This window comes from Sinocyclocheilus grahami, unplaced genomic scaffold (assembly GCF_001515645.1).
Source record: "Sinocyclocheilus grahami isolate Dianchi unplaced genomic scaffold, SAMN03320097.WGS_v1.1 scaffold664.1, whole genome shotgun sequence".
NCBI lineage: Eukaryota > Metazoa > Chordata > Actinopteri > Cypriniformes > Cyprinidae > Sinocyclocheilus > Sinocyclocheilus grahami.
In genome coordinates this window covers 191,277-208,654 of record NW_015505843.1, presented here as the reverse complement: position 1 = coordinate 208,654, position 17,378 = coordinate 191,277, and the positions used below count along the sequence as shown (strand labels likewise).

General features: G+C 37.2%; 1 long non-coding RNA gene across 2 annotated transcripts; it reads right to left on the bottom strand.

The window, feature by feature from the left end:
- Window positions 1–5,992: 5,992 nt before the first annotated feature.
- Window positions 5,993–16,704, bottom strand: LOC107558883 (uncharacterized). 2 transcript variants are annotated; one of them, XR_001605535.1, is made up of 3 exons: window positions 16,638–16,704; window positions 9,207–9,249; window positions 5,993–6,027 (listed from the first exon to the last, which is right to left on the bottom strand). It is a non-coding gene; the product is annotated as an uncharacterized lncRNA (long non-coding RNA). The 2 variants fall into 2 exon arrangements; XR_001605534.1 differs by lacking the exon at window positions 5,993–6,027 and adding an exon at window positions 7,075–7,756.
- Between the last annotated feature and the right edge of the window lie 674 nt (window positions 16,705–17,378).

Sequence of the window (17,378 nt, the reverse complement as noted above, 5' to 3'; positions counted from 1 at the left end):
AGTGTTGAATGAGGTTTTCTCTCTACAAGACTGTACACTAGGCTTGCCCTGAGCCTGCCCAGACATCTTCCAGGCTTCAAAGCCCCTTCAGACTCCAAACGTCTGCTTTGTGAGCTATGATGAATGTATCAGAACCACTGTGATTCCAGTGTTGAGCCTTGGGAGATAGGGTCGAGTGTCATCTTGAATTCTCATTACTGAAGCCCAGGATACCGCCAGCCCTCTCCTGGGATGGTCCGGGTGTATTTTTAGGTCTGTTGCTATTAGGAAAAGCTCATCCTGTTCTAGTTTCAAGTGTTCATCTGGAAGTGCAGGTCTGATAACTGTGAACATTTTCTATGTTTTTGTATTTTTCTAGGTGTGTGCTTGTGTCTGTCTGCATATGTTTATCTACAGATCCATCTAAAAAGGCTTTGTTGTGTCGGGACATTCTCCCGGGAAGCAGAAAGCTGCTAAATCCTGATGCAGACATGGAATGTCTGCTTGCCATCCCGAGAGACCACCGTGCTCTGAGGATGAACCTGATACATAGTCTGACCCAACATCACTTTTGGTTCAAAAATCAATATTTGAAGACAATTTCTGTACCACTCCCTAGTGGCTGTGGCTTGCTGTTGCAGATCCTGTCACAGAGAGAAGAAAAATAAGATGAGAATCACCAATAGGTCAGTAATATTTCAAACAACAGCTGCACCGCGTTTGTAGACGTATTCGAGTGGTATTGGCAGAACAAACGCACATGCGAGTCTGTAATACTCAAATAATGTATATATACACCCACTGTTTTATATACCTCTAAGTGCTTTAAACAGTCTGGGAGGAGACGTGCCATGCACAACCCACATCTTCGATTGGTGGATCAATGTTCTGCTCTGCCGGGTGACTTGAACCTCAGGACGAGACTCTCATGAAAATAAAGCAAAAGAGAATGCCAATGAGTGTAAGATTGCAGGCAGATTTCATAAGAGAGTTTACTGTTTGTGCTCAAATCTCTCTGCTTCCCAGGAGCCCACTTAAACACTGGCTCACTCCATGGGGTGGCACGTACCCAGCATTCTCCTCAGCAATGAAAAGAAACAAAACCTAAAGCAAAGATAAACATAAGCAGTTCTATTTCTACTCTGGCTGCCATCTGTTGTCGAGTTCAATTTATATTGGCTCGGAGTGAAAATGTTTTACGGCTCGGGTAGAAAGTGAATTGAAACCTTGATATAAACAATTGATTATCATGTGTTTTGAGGGTGCCGTTGTAAACACCAGGACTGGGGAATGTTTATTACACAACTGAGCACACAAGTTGAATCGTCCCCGAACTCCGAATGAATTTGAATGACATTCCCTTCAGATCCAGTTCTCAAGAATTCTCTGTTGGCACCGCTGTCACAATACAATTTGTCAAAGTGCTACAAAGGATAAATAATCTATGATGTAAAATACTTAGATTGAATAATTTATGGACACTAGACTATGAAATAATGAAAAGTATGAAAAGCAAATGACATCTCATCTAGTCTTTGAATTAGAGTGATGTGCTGCTTGCTTTGACAGCTGAAATTAATTACTGCATATGACTACCAGCTACAAAGAATTATTGCTGTTCCGGGCATTTGAAAGGAGATGTAAAACTTGGATTTTGAGGACACATGGGAAGGCTTTTTCAGAGACAAATGACATTGCAGTTCGGTCTGAAGACATTGTTTTTTTGACGTAAATAATAAAGTTTTTGTATATTTAAAGATGTTCCAGATAAGTTATCCTGGGTTAACTAAGGCTAAGCATTGGCAGAAAAGAACTGCACAAGCTCAGTCTATTTCTAGCATTAAATTTAGGTGTTAATACGAAATTAATCATGTTATGGGTGATTTACTCAGAACGTTTTTTTTCCCGTAAAAATGTAAGGCACAAGGCAGTGGAATGGGGAAAAAAATGCAATGTCTAGAGATACGTTTTTGTTTTTTAAGTTGAACTTTCTTTAACTTGAGTGGCATGTTTTTTGAACGACATGTCATGCATGAGACGCTGCAAAAGACGTGAGACACAAGTGTAATGTTAAAACGTCCATTTAGCGCATATTTAGCTACATAGAAAAATGGTGGAAAACAGCACAGTGCAGTGCAAAAATATGTGTTCAAGGTTGTTGACACTGAACATGTTTTTGCGGTTTTGACGTGTTTTCAAAAAATGTCATTCTTTCAACTCTGTGAGAGATGCGGCAAAAGAGGCAAGTGTAACAGTCAAACATGTCCATGTTAACATAGAATCGGAATATGAATGCAATGCGCTAAATGGTGAAGTGTTTTCTTTATAACAGTTTGCAATGGGAAAACATTTAACATTAAACTTTGCACATTGCGTTTATATTCTGGGTTCATCTGCTTGCCTGTACAATAAGCATCACCAATAAGATGTATACTGAATTTGGCCTTTAAATATCACCGTCTTACTACATTACTACTTAATGCAAACCACGTAAAAATAAATGGCGGTCAGTGGAGGAAAGCCTTGTTTTGCCCTCCATGTGGGCATTCCTGTATGGTGAGACGTTATGTGAAAACGAAATAGAAGGCAATTGGAATACATTGAGTAAGAGACAGAACCGCGATTTTTGGTAATTAGTAGACAATAAACGCATTTATTTACAATATTTATAAAATACATCAACATGTATATGTAGTATGTATATGTTATTATATCAATGTTGTTTTTAAATGATAAAATCTGCTAATATTTGAGGTTAATGTGGTCAACTATCGTATACCTTAACATATTTTAGGCTAAAGTTACCTTGGTTAAAGACCTTGTTTGCTGTTGTTTAGAAAAAAAAATTGTATGTTCTTAAACTTGCATGTTATTCAAGTGCAATCATGTCTTAATGTTCATTGTGGTGTCACACGTTTCATGGCAACTGAAGGCCTAAATAATCTTAATGACAATGCTTAGTGTGTTGTCTTAGAAAATTCATTAAAAATAAGTGAATTTTAAGATTAAATTAAGTGAAAATTAATATTGTTTAATGTTTTCAATTATTGTGCACCCCTCAATTATTGATATATAAATATATTCATAGTATATTCAAATTTAAAACAACTTAAAACATTGTTTTTACACATTTAATATGTTATGTATGTCGTCTTCTGCTATGCACTTATTTACAGCAATGGATTTATACATGTAAAATCAACTCATAGTCACCACCAAGGTTTGCTGTGCTGTATGGGAATGCTCCAGTCAATCACAGAAAGTAGTATGAATGTATGGTTTCCCTACTGATGTGGAGAGGAGGAAAATTTACTTGATCCCCGCTTCCAAAATCTCAAAAGTCAACTTGATGAGGAGCGAGCAGGGGTTGAGCAGTTGAGAGGGCATAGAGGGGGTCAAGCAAGCGCTCCTCAGCGTCGTTCTCGCTAGAGCACATTTTTTGCACGCGGATAATGTTCTGTGCAGAAATGCTCCCTTGTGAGGGCAGTTTTTAAGTGCACATAGTAGGTGAGACACAGACTGTGACCCTGAAACTATTAGCTTTGTTTGGCTCTTTGTGCTACAATAATCCAAATCTGTTATCTCCCGAAACCAATTAACCACACTAGCATTCTATGTTGACCCCAGCGTTTGCTCTGGATATGGGGTTCAGGAACATCCCTGATTCATTATCCTCAGATACCACCCTGCTTTTCACTAATATGTGCCAAGGGAGGTGCCAATGTGGCCGAGCCTGATAACATAGATGCCTGTGGGCACCCACTTTAACTCATGGCCAGGGTTCCGGTGCTGGAGGCACATTGTCATGGCACAGCTAGTGTGTCGAATGGGATTGAAGCAGCAGATATTGTGACATTCGTTACATCTGTATGCTTTGAAGAAGAGCCGCGGTAATGAAGGAACCCGGAGAGAGAAACACACAGCGCTGGGCACGTGGCTTGAGTGTTTATATGCTAAATCTAGCCGTGCACTATGTTTTGCTTGAGTGTCATCCATATATGCATGACGATACAGGATATTGTCGCATATAAATGGATGTAAATGGATCAAAATGTGCCTGTCAGTGATAAAACTCACGCATACATGATATTACGCCGTTCAGTTGTGTGTCTTGGTATATGAACATCCATGCAAACGTGTAAGTGATATCACCTCTGAGGCTTGGAACCAAGCTGCTCTTTCAGTCTCTCTTCCTTCCGTTGGTTTTGTGACTAGATGGACAGATTTCTCAATGTCACATACAGCATAAACACAGACTGCCAAACAACCATTCTGTGTATATATGTTTTAGTTAGTTATATGTTAGATATAGTTTCATTTTATTAAATCTCTTATATTCACAACGAATTGTCTCTGTTTACTGTTCACAGTTCCAAGTCAATGAATGTTTGAACCCTCGCTACATTTTGAATTACTGCTAGCACTGTACAAAGAAGGACAGTTTATTGCTCCGTGGGCAGAAAATAAATATTCCTTGAATTGATAAATGATTATATTGTCTGCTCGGTGGACGGACAGATCAAATAATTGTAATATTGATTCTGCTACAGTTAATTCGAAGATATAATCTAAATATTTATTATGAATCATAACCATTTATGATTCGTCATAAATATTCCCCTTTTTAGAGCTAATAAATAATAATAAACGTTACACTTCATAAATCACAAACAGAGTCAATATATGCAGAGACTCCATTACACATCTTACAAAACCTTTGGAAAATGATGTAATACGATATGATTGGCTAGGATTTTTTTTTTTTGCCCAACACAGCCTGGGAGTATGTCTTTTTAAAGAGCTATTTAAAGAACTTTGCCCCCCAAAATTGTAGAAATATGATTTACTGCCGTTCTTAATTACTGTCAAGGAGGCAGCGTGCAGGATAAGATTTAGAAACCACAGATAGCAAACGACCCACGGCTACGTTTGGGTATAGTGCTAAACAACTGCCTGGGAAAATGTGGTTTTCTCTGGCACAGAACAAGTGTTGAAATGTTTGTTGTTAGTGGCATTTTTCCCCCTTATATCTATCATACATAATTCATCATTCATGCCCAGAATACAGGATTTGTAACCGTTTAAAAGATTAATAGCTTGTTTACTTGACAAATTGTGTCTGATTTCATGGGTGGAAGAGGGGAAAAGCTTAGAAATGTTATGGAGTTTGGAGCATAAAATGAACATATTTCTGTCCAAAGTGAAACAATTAATATTGAATTACTAACAAGTATCTTGAGTATTTTCTAATGTACTGCCTAAATGTGTTTTCTTTCTTCAGTGCTTTCTTCTTTTACTTCAATTCCTTGTTCCTTATTTTAATTGCTTAATTTCTTTTACGTTGTCTTACCTTCCTATCAATTCTTTAGTTTTCCCTTACTTCATTCCTGCCTTTTTTCTTCCTTTCAAAAATGTTCATACTGAAAAAAGAGAGAGGGGGACGAGAGAGAGGCAGATTACAGATGTCTTCCATTATTTGCCTGGCTGTGTTTTAAATCCAAATACAGACTTACTTCTAATACAATAATTTATTGTCATTGCTGTAGTACAACGAGATTATATTAGAGCAACTAAGAGTATATTAGAGCATTCTGTTGCTCTATATTAATTATTGCATGTTTAATAATCATGGACACTTGCGTTTATCTCATAAATGTGTCTCACACTAATTGTTCATGACATTTTCTGTCACAGTTCTCATTTCTCTAGAAAGTAATTCCAGGGACTGTTTTCTGTGTATATGTGTTTGTGAGGGGATACCTGTCTGCGTCTATCTTTCTTTTTCCATCTCTTAAGGTGTTGGCAGGCTTGTCACGTTTAATATCTTCCAGCAGAAAAAAGTGTATTTAAGATCGCAGGGTGTGATCGAGATAAAGATCCTGTAGTGGATACAGTGTCAGAGTGCACAGGATTGGAGACCTGTGACTTGACTCTGTGTGCACTTACATAACTGAACAGCTGATCGACTGAACAAAACATGGCATGCAGTCATGTCTCCTCAGAGGTCACAGTGGTTTAAGGGTGAGGAAGTGGACCAGTGATGTTTTCCTTGTTAGAGAAACAGAGAAAAATCTCATGTTACATTTTTTTTAGAGGAACAGTTTACCACAAAACAAAAACACTGCCTTAAATTGCCTAAAACCACTAGGCATCATATAAAAACACCAAATCCATGTAGATTTCTTTCTTTTGTGCAACAAAAAATTACATAAATCTTTCTGAATGTATTTTACACACAATGACAGTTCATAATGGCCATTGCAGTTCAGCTCCAAAATAGTCAAATATTACACCAAACAAGCTCTACAAAAGTATAGCCTATACAACTTGTGCACTATTTTTCTGAATCTTCTAGACCTATACAATGTCTTTGTGTGAGAACTAGACTGATTTTGAGTTATAGTTCATTTATAATATTCCCCTCCAGTGAACTGTTAACTTCAGAACTGCTGCGACCCAATCACGGAGTCAGTGAATTGATTTGATTTGTGAATGAACATTGAACCAGGTTCAGTTCTCAGTTCAGCTTGCAAAAGTTTTCTTGGGCATTAGAGATACAAGACTATAATGAAAAATACTGTATATTGCAGTATTTCTATACATTGAACATTATATTACAATAAATACTGACATGATAGTTATGATATTTCATTGTCAGATATCCCTTATAATACAGTAAAGATGAAATTAAATGGCATATTACAGAAGGACCTGTTAAAATATTCATCTTATCTTCAACCCAAGTTCATCTGGGTTGAAAACATGACATCAATGAGTTGTCACACTGATGTTTGATACATTAGGCCTGTGCCACGTACTGTGTGTGTGTCAGTCTATCAGTATAAATACTGACATATTTTCTCTTCAGACATTGGCAACATCTACTCCTCATTACTGGTAAGAGGATGACTTCTTCAGTAGTTGGTTTATATGCCAGTCTCCAGCAGAAACATTCCCCAAGAGTCAACAGCCCCCACTGTGCCAAGTGCCAAGAGAGTGAAGGGAATTATTTTGTTTGATTGCATCATATAATAATTGCTGTTAATAGTGTTCATCGTCTGTTTGATTATGTCTTTAATTGATTACATCTTTGTAATGTCTTCAGTGCAGATCACGGACAACATACTGATCAAACAAATGTTTGCTGTGACTGTACCTCAGGCTTCTGAAGTCTTCCACCTTTGAACTGTAATAAGTTCTTTCTCTTTTCCCCTCGTGCTTACATAGACATGCTCCAATCCCACAAAAACCTGGATTTCTTTATTTGGCTGTGTTCCCAGCTTGTGACTTTCAGACAGGGATAGATGGAGCGCGTGGGTATGTGTGTGTAGTGCACAGACTTTGCCTGGCTCTCTGCCACCTGCTAGCTGCCTGTGAATGCCAAGGTGCCTCAGGGCATTCGCCGGCACACCACTGATTCACATGTTTCCCATCCTGCCCCTGTGTCCTTTCATTACCACTGACTAAGACCTGGGGAAGGGGTCTCTCTCCGTCTCCTCCTCGCTCGCTCGCTCGCACTCTCCCTCTCATCTCATCTCCCTCACTCTCTCAGGAGAAGACCACCGCATGCTGATGTGACAGGAGCACAGCTAGTCATCGTCCATCTGTGGAGTGCTGTCTGCTGCCACCCCGTCATGACCTTTGACTGTCTCCAGGAGTTATAAGGCAAGGGCAGCAACTGAGGGTCAGTCCCTGCTCTGTCAGGGGCCCAGAGCGCCAAGGCGAACGTGTCAGCAGAAGGAGGGGTGGGTCACAGACACCATGTTGATGTTCTGACCTACAGAGATTTCTCAGGTCAGAGGAGGGTTGTTAGAAACATGCAAAGTTTCAGTTAATCAGACCTCTTTCTCTATAGCTGTTTCCAATGGGGCGAGCGTGCTTTAGTTTGGTTTCAGTTTGGTCTCGTCTTATTGGTATTCATATCTAACATTGACATGCCTGTCTTTTTGTATGTTGACAAAATGGGTGTATTGAAAGCATTTAAAACATGCAATTATTTAATATGCAAAGCATTTGAAACAAAAAAATATTTATGAATCCTTCATATTTATATTATAAATAAATATATTTGTATAGTTCATTTTTACTTTTATCAAGGTATTTTTGAGCCCATATCCCGAAATCTACCCTAAACCTAACAATGTCTCAACAATATAAAAAATGTAATAGTCAGATAAATGTGCAAAGACAATAATTTGGTTAAACACTGGGGGGACCAACAAAAGAATAAATAAATAAATAAATACGAACGGCAGTTTATGGTAAAGTAATGCAATTGACCTTTTTAAAATATATATTTTATATAATATATATTTTTTCAAATATATTTTTAAATGCATACATTTCTTGTTAATCATATGCCTAATATGCTGAAAACAGATCTGTTAATGTTTTTTTTTTGGTGTGTCTCATATTCAATTACAAATTACATTTTCTGTTTCATATAAATAATCTAGGCTATTTTTATTTCAAAATAATTAAAATTGAGAAAAAAATTGCATTACTGGATAGTACTGTTGGTAACATCATAAAACAAGTTGGTCATGGTCACACACAAGTTGTAACTAACAACTACGACATTTGCCTCAATAAACTCATAATTTGCTGCTTGTTAATAGTTAGTAAGGTAGCTGTTAAGTTTAGGGTAGGATTAAGGGATCTACATACTAATAAATATGCACTATGCTAGTAACAAGCATTCTAATAAGCAACTTAATAGTTAGAATTGGTCCCTAAACTAATGTGTTACCAACAAGCTGTATCAAACATTAAAAGTTTAGTTACTTACCTTGCACTGTTTCATTGTTAAAACTGAAGCATCACAATATCTATGATGGTTACTTCACTGTTTTCAATGTCTATGCCAATGTGCAAGACTATGTACAAAAAGAGCAATATGGTCCCTACGTGACAGGTGGTTGGAGGAGTGGGGTTAAAAAAACGTTATTACATTTTACTGAACACTTAATTAGACAAAATATTTTGTTTGAAATAACATGCACTTAATAATTCACAATAAAACCAGGATGTGTAATAAGAATGCAAATAGGGGCAATTTTTGTTTTATGGTGAATTTAAATTTTAAATGCCATCTTAGCCTGCAGATGTTAGCCTGTGTCTCACTGTTTGCCACACACTTTAGCCGGTAGATCCTAACTTGTTTACTCATCAGGCGCTATTGGCCTATCCCACCCAGATTTCACACTGCGCTGGAAATGACATGTTACCCAGCAGGCTGCAGTATTCCAGTCTCGCCGGTCTCTCTGCAGCCTAGAGACAATCACAACAACATTACTACATTATGATGGGCTTAACATCTACACACAACACATTTCCAATAAAACAAATTGTCATGCAGATTGCCTATTACTGCTAGAGGTAATTATGACATTTTGGAAATTATGGTTTTGCCATTGCATACAATTTTGAAGAATAAAACCTAGGGAGGCTTGTGGTTATCTTTCACAGGTGGTTGTCTAAAATGATATCCTTCATAGAGAGTGGTAGTGACATTTAGACAGTCTATTTTGTAAAGTGTGTGTGTGCAGATTATCAGACCACAGTGGAAAGCAATCAAATCCGAGTGAATCCCCAGCAGGGATGAATCATATTGTTTTTGAAAAATAGAGCCACTATTAAAATAAATAAGTGTCAGATTAAGAGGTTAGAAGAGTGATATCAGTTAGGTCCCAAGATCCATTAGTGACATTTTAATTATATTAGTAACAATGCTATGATAATTACATTGTCAATAATTAATAGCCTTTTAATGTAACAAAAGCATTGGGAGCACAGTCATCAGCTAATAGGTTATTGCTGAGTTGATATCATCAGCAATTCCATATTGTAAGAAAAACTGTGAGTAGTAATAGTGTCAAATGGCATGCTATGATGTGTCAGGACAGTCCAGCATGTCACTGCATACTAATCAGTTAATTAGCTAATTAGTCTTGAATAAAGAGTTCCATTGCATGTAATCCAAGTTAACAAAATACAATACATGAAACATCTGAACCAGGTTGAAAGATGAATCTGAGGTGATACATTATACACAAGATACATTAACACGTTTAATATTATCTAATGCAAAACAGTTTTTCTCCTATTCTATTCTATTCTAGATAGGTTCTGAAGTCTGTACTATAGAGCTGCTGAGGTGAATTCTATTCTAACTGATACTGTTGATGGTAATTTCAAAAAGTCTTGCCAAGTGGTTCACGGTTAGGCTGTTACCCAGAGGGCAGTACATTTAACATGTTGTTGCAGCGGATATAGCACTAGAAAGAGATGATCTACCTCCAGGGATTATATTGGCATGAATTTAAATTTTTAACGTGGAACTTAACATTGAGATTTACAATTAAACATTGAGAAAACAGAGAGGAGCCAATATTCAGCAAGAGAAATGGGTCTAGCATTAAATGCCGTGTCCCACATTTAAAAATGTCATGTTCTGTACTTGTTAGAATTGGAAACCCATATTACAAATGTCACAAATCTTGTAAGCTTAAAGTTTTTATTTGTTCATTTATTTTTTAATCTTCAGCAGGACTATTGCAGAGCTTTTATTCTTTTGCAGACCTTTTTTCATAAAAAAAAGGGTTTGAATTTGTGTTTTGCATTTTTTTTTTATTTATATATAAATTTATTTGTAACTGATTGCACAGATAAATATATTAATATTTGAAATAAATTATTAGCCTACATTTTTTTATTTATTCGGTCTGTGGGTAGTTAACGTTTTATGTACTGTAAAAATTTGATGAAATGGAGAGCGATCTCTTCTTTATTGTGATGTACATTCAAATATAATAGATTACAGAAAAAAAAATCTAGGAAGGAGACTTGGTTCTATGCATTGGATGTTGTTTGGATTTTGAGATGTGGGCATTGCACAATGAATACGAGCTTGTAGTTGATTGTGTAGAGGCAGGTTTAAGCGGACTGAATGAATGAAGAAGTCCTACAAACATCACCAGGGGGAAGTCTGTCTTTTTCAACAGAATTATGTCATTCTGATTAAACATTACAAGGGAAAAAAAAGAAATATACATGGATGAATCATTCACAATAAGATATATGACATGCATTTGCAAAATTTCACATCCAGCTAAGAAAATTCACCTGTTTCTAAGTTGAAGTAAAACCTGTGCCATCAGAAGCACAAACCCTGCCCCAAACAAACTAGTAAATTCATGTCATTAGTCGAGCCAATGTTTTGTTTGATGTTGCAGTTAGTGTCAGTAATTAGACACTTCTTCTTTACTCAGTAAATCAGTCAAACTATTATATAAAAAGAGTGAAGCTATATTCAAGGGAATATGGTGTAATATGTATTAGAGCACTTTTAGCACCGGTAGTCCTAAAGGATGCAGCACTCACAGCTGTTTATCACAGTCTTGTCACACACAGTTCTCTGTCTGCGTTTGCCAGAATGTCAGTCATAACATAGCATATAAACCCATACCTATTCACATGCTACGTGCCTGATTCACATGGGTTACCTGAGATTTCATGCATGTGGGCCAACAATACACATATGTTTGTGTTGGCATTAGTGCATGTGTGATGTAACATGCTGAATTTTAGACTTCACAAGAGCAGGATGTGTCACTAATATTAAATAAGGCTTTGAATAATGTCTCAACCTGTCAAAATGGGCCTTCCTTCCTCCATGATCTTTTATTCAGCTTCATCATGAGGAAGCATAGGGTTATAAAACACTTTCGCCAATAGATAGAGGAAGAGGAGGAAAATGAGTGCCAACTTGCCTATTGAAATGTAAAGTGAGCTTCGATTAATTTACTCAGCTCAACTCAATTCAGCACTGTCAACTCAAACTGCTCCCAACAACCTGGCACAGAGTTTGACTTTAGCTTCTATTTTAGAGGATTTATTCTGCTAATACCCAGCACCCTTGAACATAAAACACATATTGACATATTGACAACTGGTGAATAACTTAAAAGTATAAAGAGATCGGAGAGTTGTTAAAATCCCAGAAAAAGACAAATTAAAGAAAAAATAACTGGACAGCAAAGATAACCACAATCTAAAAGGAAGTCTGATATGAGGCAGCATATGTAGACAATGTTTCATATTTATGCAAATAAAGTTTTTTAGTCCAATATTAATTCAAATTTAATTTGATGTTTACATGCAGGTTAAAGGCAATTTGACATAATTTTTTATTAACAACCAACCAATACTATATATATATATACAAGTTTTTCTTAAACAGTTTATGACTTTTGACCCCATAGAAATATAGTGTAAGGCATTTACATGAATCATTGACAGTTAGTAGGGCATTAGTGATGTGTATACAAACCCAATTCCAAAAATGTTGGGACACTGTACAAATTGTGAGCAAAAAAGGAATGGAATCTTTTACAAATCTCATAAACTTATATTTTTGTTCACAATAGAATATAGATAACATATCAGATGTTGAAAGTGAGACATTTTGAAATGTCATGCCAAATATTGGCTCATTTTGGATTTCATGAGAGCTACACATTCCAAAAAAGTTGGGACAGGTAGCAATAAGAGGCCGGAAAAATTAAATGTACATATAAGGAACAGCTTGAGGACCAATTTGCAACCTATTAGGTCAATTGGCAACATGATTGGGTATAAAAAGAGCCTCTCAGAGTGGCAGTGTCTCTCAGAAGTCAAGATGGGCAGAGGATCACCAATTCCCCCAATGCTGCGGCGAAAAATAGTGGAGCAATATCAGAAAGGAGTTTCTCAGAGAAAAATTGCAAAGAGTTTGAAGTTATCATCATCTACAGTGCATAATATCATCCAAAGATTCAGAGAATCTGAAACAATCTCTGTGCGTAAGGGTCAAGGCCGGAAAACCATACTGGATGCCCGTGATCTTCGGGCCCTTAGACGGCACTGCATCACATACAGGAATGCTACTGTAATGGAAATCACAACATGGGCTCAGGAATACTTCCAGAAAACATTGTCGGTGAACACAATCCACCGTGCCTTTTGCCGTTGCCGGCTAAACCTCTATAGGTCAAAAAAGAAGCCATAGTTTGTATATATATATATAAAAACAATTGTTTACCCACTATAAATCTAGTTTATGCATGTTTAAACAAACACAACTTGTTTACATTATAATTAGTCCATTCATCTTCATCATGCTGAACAACTGGGAGTAATCAGCCAATCACAGAAACCTGGAGTTTGTATTTAAATGCATTTGTTTTTTTTGTATTTTTGGTTACCCACCTCATATTCATGTTTTATCCACTGGTGTCGCTGTTGAACAGTATTTATATATAAAAATGAATGATTTACACACTGTTTGATCTCATATTTTGTAACTTTTTTCTTTGCTTTTTTGCAGTACTGTCAATTATTTTCTGATCTGAATATTTTTGAGGAGGCACTGCCTGCTCAAAGAAAATGTCCTGATGTATACATTCTGAATGATGGTGGAGAACAGATTGCCTTTCATGGTTAAAGGAGTGGAATGGAAAATCAATTTTACTTTTAAAATTGAAAGTCTGGTTTAGAAGCTGAAAGACAAGTATGGGAGTCAGTAAGATGCTGTACATCCTATTCATCAAGAAGTCCTGTCGTGTACCTCTGACAGCATGCAATTCAAATTAAAATCAGATGAGCCTTTAAGTAAGCTGACTTGTGTATGAAATCTGCCATGTTTACTGTCGGCACCCAGACGAATATTCTGAATGTGATCTTTCGGGTGGTTGCTCATTCAGAGGCAGAAACCGCCATGATTGATAAGTCTCAGCAACAATGATCTGCTTTCAAGGTCTCTGATCCATGGACACACAGAGCACTGATGCTGAACAGAGGATATGCACATAAGCAAAGGAACCACCCACATATGTCTCCCCTCTTCTGTAGTCCACATTAATCACAGAGTTATTAGTGTCATCTATAATTTTTATCAGTTTGACTCCTGTGCATATGCAGACCTTCGTGCAGAGCATTAAGGCTTCTCTACAGAGCATTTTCAGATTATTATACATGCATTTGAGTACATTATGAGAATGCACATTGGAAACATTTTTGTCTCACGGTAGTTGTCTGTTCATTAATTATGGACCCTTTTGGCCATGCGGACCTAGAGAATGCACTCTCTTATAACACAATGTTCAACAGAGAATATTGTATATATGCATCATAGAAGAATTCTGTCATTTCTGCCATTTTTCTAAACATCATGAATGTTTTCACTACATCATGCATTCTGTTTAAAATATATTCACTTGTCATTTACTCACCCTTATGTTGTTCCAAACTTCTATAGACTTCTTTGAAGATATTTTGACAAATTGTCCATTCAATGGATGCCATTGGTTTTGGTTACCAACATTCAGCATTCAAAATATCTTCCATGAAGGGATGAACAACATGAAGGTGAATAAATAATCATAGTATTTTCACTTTTGGTTAAATTATCCCTTTAATAGCATTCTGATCATGGCTGACTACCATCTCTGGCTAAGGATAATTTTCAAACTTATAGCTTGACAGGAAATGATGCACAAGAAAAAAATAATAATAATGGAGATAATCCATCCACCTCACAGGTGTGGCATATCAAGATGCTGATTAGACAGTATGATTATTGCACAGGTGTGCCTTAAGCTGGCCACAATAAAAGGCCACTCTAAAATGTGCAGTTTTACTGTATTTGGGGGACCGAAAACCAGTCAGTATCTGGTGTGACCACCATTTGCCTCACGCAGTACAACACATCTCCTTCGCATAGAGTTGATCAGGTTGTTGATTGTGGCCTGTGGAATGTTGGTCCACTCCTCTTCAATGGCTGTGCGAAGTTGCTGGATATTGGAAGGAACTGGAACACGCTGTCGTATACACCAATCCAGAGCATCCAAAACATTCTCAATGGGTAACATATCCGGTGAGTATGCTGGCCATGCAAGAACTGGGATGTTTTCAGCTTCCAGGAATTGTGTACAGAATCCTTCCAGATTTGTGAAAAATGGGGGCAAAAACAAAAGTGTTGCATTTATAATTTTGTTCAGTGTATATATATATACACTGAACAAAATTATAAATGCAACACTTTTGTTTTTGCCCCCATTTTTCATGAGCAATATGATAAAAGCCACAAAATTACGTTTTATTATGTAAGGAAAGAACGTAAGATGCGTAAGAAATTAATAATTTCCCTCAAGAGCGTTTTAAGGACAAAACCTGAAGAATGTCTTGAGATACATCATCTGAATGATGTCTTGAAGTGTGGTAACCATAGTACAAGTGGAATAATTGACTCCAGTCCATTGAATTATTACTCTGCTTCACCACCTCAGGTGTGCATTATTTTCTATTTTCTATCAAATTGAAGAAACTACCAACTACAGGATCTAAACAAAGCTAGGTCAAGATTTAGACTAGTAGTAATTCCTTGAGGTAGCCTATTTACAGTAATAAGAGTCCTCACAGACATGCTTCCCAGCGCCCCTTAGCTGTTCAGTGAATTGTTCCCTTCTTAAATGGCTAAAAAGGTGATCCATTGAGCTTTTGAAGTGAAAAGGGGGGTCTTTCCCTCCTCTAGGCCAATCCATTCATGTTTTATTAATGTCATATGCTCTTGGGTATGGAATCTTTTTAAAACAACTCACCAGGTCATCCTGTTCATTGTCACAAATCAAATTAGCCCAGCGAGCGATTAATCTTCCTGTCGAACCGACTCTGAAAGGGCCCTGACACCTTATTCATTTTCTTAATTAGATCTCTTATTAGGAGTCGCAGTCATCCACGTTAATTACAACTTTCTTTGACTCTTGCACTTTCGAGTTGGCTATGCAAACTATTTGTAGAAAGTAAAGGCAAGAATGTAAGGTGATTAGAAGCAATGAATTGAATTAATGTTTGAAAGCACAGGGTGGAGGTGAGGCGATGTTTTAGGTGGGGCATTACTTCTGGACATTGTGGGGTTTGCTATTGAACTTCATGCTGAACAAATATAAAAATGAAAAATATGTGGACAAACACACTGTTATTAAGCCCTATCACACAAAAGAGTGCTGTAAGATATTTGGGAAAAAGACAACAGCGCGATTGCGAGTGTGATTTACTTACTCAAGTTAGTCGCCACACTGAATTTAACACTGATGAAAATGAGGATGTGAGGGATAGACTTACAGCAGGGGTATCAAACTCAATTCCTGGAGGGCTGGAGCCCTGCAGAGTTTTGTTCCAACACACATACCATGTAGTTTTCAAATAATCCTGAAGGACTTGATTAGTTGGATCAGGTGTGTTTAATTAGGGTTGAATCTAAACTCTGCAGGGCTCCAGCCTTCCAGGAATTGAGTTTGATACCCCTGACTTACAATATTTACAATAGCACGTACTAAAGGTTCTAATAAATCAGCTAAATTTCACAACTCACATCTTTCAAAACTGTTTTATGGAGTTTTTGTCTACTGAATGTCAGCATAACAATCGATATGTTTCTTAAACAAAAGCACAATCCACTGAACACACTGTAGCCTACTTCTATCCCTCACAGTCTTATTTTCATTCATTTCAAAAAGTAAATTTGGCACTACCCTGTCTAAGCTCTATTGCTTAGGCTACAACAGTTCCACAAGTTAATATCAAGTAATTCACATTTTAGATACAAATTTGCCGGTTACCTTGTCTGTTTCCGCTCTGCAGAGGAAAGCCACAGCAGGTGGTGTTCTGTTCTTGATCGAATCAGCGTTCTCTGATCACTAGAATGAATGAGTCAGTGATTCACTCATAAGGACAATCACATGTCGCCACCTACTGGAGTATCGAGGTAACCTTGAGAAAGAGTCATTGAAAAATCCCCACCGCTAATGCACAGACTAACAGTCTGTCTGAAATTCAAAGACACAGACAAGCAGAGTGATATGAACAGTGAAAATCCCAGAGCTGTTATCAAAACAAACCGCTGACCCTGATTTATCTCTCCAGAGCTTGAGAGTGTCCTTCAAACCAGTTCATTGTGAATCTGAAGCTAAATTTAGAAACACACTGTGCTATTTAGTTATGATTAAAGGAACATCCTTGATCCAGCAATCACCCCCGGTGAATGAACCTTTCCTTGTGTTCACACTAGCGTGTTACTGAGTTTCTCACACTCACAAATACAACAAAAACACTCATTAAACATTACGAATGACATTTCTACAGAACATTTATTAGTTTGCAGTTACAAATGCAGTGAAAATAAACTGTAAAATTACAGCTTACTACAGGAAACAGCATTTACTGTAAATGGGTCAGTCAGTGCAGTTTGACGAGAAAGCCTCTCTTCATAGAATGGGGATCAATTGCCCATTGCCTAGAGCATGAGCACTTTCTACCATTGAATTGAATAGCTGAGCAAAATGGGTGGAAAAAGGGCCAGT